We start from the raw sequence: 3,544 nt of genomic DNA, 5'->3' as shown, positions 1-3,544 counted from the left end.
CGGTTTGACACTCCCTTACAAAAGGTTGCATTTACGAAGGACAGAGAAAGGAGAAGAAAGCAGTCCCTTGTTGCGAAAATGGTAGTAGATAAGTACGCAATAAGTAGGCAATTAGTAGTGAAATTCCTTTTGTAAATTCTAATGTATTTGCAGGAAACTTGGCATTTTAAACGAAATATTGAACGGAAATATTAATATATCTACGTGAATTACGTAATTTATGTGCTATTTAGCTATATAAAAACTGCAAAAGGACTCAAAATTTAAATAAAACTACTATGAGATTTATATAAATATCCAATTTGAAAAGAATTTATGTTTTCATCAGTTAAATGTGCTTAATATGCATATACAAATAAACAAATTGCACACAAGCTTACACTTCTATTTCACACCAAAGCTACACTGTTTCCATGTAAATTTGCAAAGAAGCAACACGGTGCCACTGCTAAGTGACCGGTGCGAGAGAGACAACTGTCAGTTTATCGAACCTTGTATTATTGAATCATGATGGTATTCAAGTATGGCCATCATGAACAAAACGCATTGTATATCGCTCTCACTCGAACTTATAGTAAACCATAAAAACCATAAAAACCATTTTAAAGAATTGTCGTTTATATATTGTATTCCATTATTATTAGTAAAAACATGTGATGTACCCACTCTAACTAGTAAACCATAGTATTTAAAAATGTACAATATGCCTTAGCTGCAAACTACAAAGATGTAAACCGAAAGGTCAGAAAAAAACCGACCGTGTAAGCGACCAGCCGCGTTCTTAAATTTTACTAAAGGTTTTGGCGTTTTCAATACATATGTATGTCTGTACTAGGGATGTTGCGAGTGTGGAATTTTAGACATCCGCGGATGCGAATGCGGATGCGGATGTTTAAAAGCTAACATCCGCGGATGCGGATGCGAATGCGGATGTCATGTATTTTTAAGAAATAATTTAGGTGGGTAAATTAGGTGATTTAGGTAAATAAAAAATGGAAAGGTTAATAATTTTTAATAATCTGCCTTATCCTGAGTTTTGCCCGAAAAAAAAAATTCACCCGAAAATTTGTATTCCGCCCATAGTAAATATGTACATGTAAACCAAAAGTGAAAAGTGAACCGGTTCGGGGAAAATTAAACTCATGATAAGACTGAATGTCTTTTTAGTACATGAATTTAAAAATTGGAACATTGTACTTAATAAAAACTTTTTGAAGGGTCGTAAATCAAACCTGCGCCACTATATAACTACTCGCTCGAGGCGACAAACTTGAAAAAACTTGAAACTTGGCAAAATTGTAAATTCTTTTCGATTGACACTGCACCAGTTGAGAGGACTTTCAGTTAAATTTATTTATTTTTATTGCGGTGCAATAATTACTTTTTGAGAATTTCATCAATCTAGCATCATGGCACAATCGTTGTTTAAACACCGTTTTTTTGGAAAGAATTCTTCATTCTCATTTTTTTGGTTGTTTCGGAATTTGTCACGTCATCAGCGTTTTTCGATTTTAGTTTTTGTAACTCATTTTTATGGCTTTTTCTGGTACTGGTTAGATATACGTCTGTGCACTTGCACAATATTCCAAGGACCGAAATTAACAGTTAGTTTTTTCAGAGTTAAATTTGGCCTAATATTTTTTATTCCGAAATAAACGTCCTATCCGGATAATAAAGAAACCGCTTATCCAAATTAAACAAATTTGGTATCATATGAAAGAGGACTGAAATAGCTTTTAAACAGAATTATTTATATTTTTTTAAAACTTAATACTAAAGAAATTCATGTAAATACATACCTGACCCATAAAGTGGTCCAAAAATTTATGTAAAAAAATAAGGTCGGATTTTTAATGCCGCCACCCCCTAGGTTATATACCGAAAAAAATATACCCATATTTTTTTATTTTGAAATAAATAATAACTTAGGTAGTGCTCAAAGCGCTCAAAGTTTTCCATGTATTTTATATGGAGAAAAAACAACTTTTCGTAGAAATAGTGTAGAATTCTTGAAAATCAATATTTTTGGATCGGAAAACTTTATTTATCTTCAGGAGATTCCCAGTAATAATACCCAATTGTTTCTTTAACAATTTTTTCATGGTAACTATATTTCATAGGTCCTCCAAAGCTCTTAGAAAATGCAATGGCGGGACCAATAAAAAATCTTTAATCACAAAAAATGGTTAAATAAACAATTGGATATTAATACTGGAAGTCTCCTGAAGAGAACCGGTCGAAAAATATCGATTTTCAAGAGTTTTATACCATTTCTACGAAAAATTGTTTTTTCTCCATATAAAATACAAGGAAAACTTTCAGCGCTTTGAGCACTCCCTAAATATTTTTTGATTTCAAAATAAAAAATAGGGGTATATTTTTTTCGATATAGATCAATCCTAGTGTGTGCCGGCATTAAAACTCCGACTTTATTTTTTTTTGGACCACTCTACTGACCCAATGTTTGTTCTATGGTAATTAATTAACATTTTTTATTGAAATATTTTTCAATGTGTGACTTTCCTCTTTTAGACATTTCAGTTTTAAAGCTATTTAAGTCCTCTTTCATCGGATACAAAACTTGTTTAATTTGAATAAGCGGTTTGTTTATTATCCGGAAAGTACAAGGCATATCAAACAGGTAGTAGCATTAGAGCAAAAACAATATTTGCGTGTATTTTGTTGTTGCTTCTGGTATCGAAAGTGTCAAAAGCTGTTCCGATTTTTTCTTCTAAATCAAAGCGTGCCATGTGAATAAAAAAAATATTAAAAAATAAAATTAGTAAAAACAACAATAAAATTTGCAACTTTCTTTCTTAGTAAATTTGTTTGCTTCTCGAAGCATTGATCCATCATTTTCAAGGCCCAGTAATCAGCGGTTGTGCTGCTGAGTTCGGCGAACGTTCCAAAAGCTGTTATTCAATCGCTTGTTTTGTATGGAAAAAGGTTTGACATGCAAATAGATTTTAACAATTTAGAATTTTTGTGATAAAAAATTTTCAAAACTATACATTTTCAAGACCAAATAATTTGAAAAAATAAAAATCAAATCAGCTGCTCTACTGATACTACCCGTTCAATGTGCCTTGGGAAAGTACTTTTATTTCAGAATAAAAAATATTTGGCCAAGTTTAACTCGTCCCTTCAATATTCGCATTCGCAAAAGATCCGCATTGATTTTTGCGAATGCGAAAGCGAATGCGAATGTTAAAATTAATGCGGAAGCTCCGCGGTTGCGAATGCGAATGCGAATATTCTCAACAACCCTGGTCTGTACATACCCTGCAAAAAATGGGACTAATCCGGGATGACTCCGGGAGCAATCGCAAAGGAGCATGCGACTAATACCACTTTTGATCTCTTTATATGGAATGAACTGATCGCTTTTGTTCGAGCATGTCCTATGAAGAGACTAATTGTTTACCTTTATACCCGAACGGGTATGAAAAGCGACTAGTCATGGATTTTTAATTTGAGTTATTCGTCATTTCCTGGAACTACGGTTGCCAGACGTACTGATTTTATCAGTACTGTACTCATTTTT

This window comes from Rhagoletis pomonella, unplaced genomic scaffold (genome assembly GCF_013731165.1).
Source record: "Rhagoletis pomonella isolate Grant_MI unplaced genomic scaffold, Rhpom_1.0 Rhpom_scaffold_00006, whole genome shotgun sequence".
NCBI lineage: Eukaryota > Metazoa > Arthropoda > Insecta > Diptera > Tephritidae > Rhagoletis > Rhagoletis pomonella.
The sequence above is the reverse complement of the archived record's forward strand: the minus strand, read 5'-3'. Positions refer to the sequence as shown.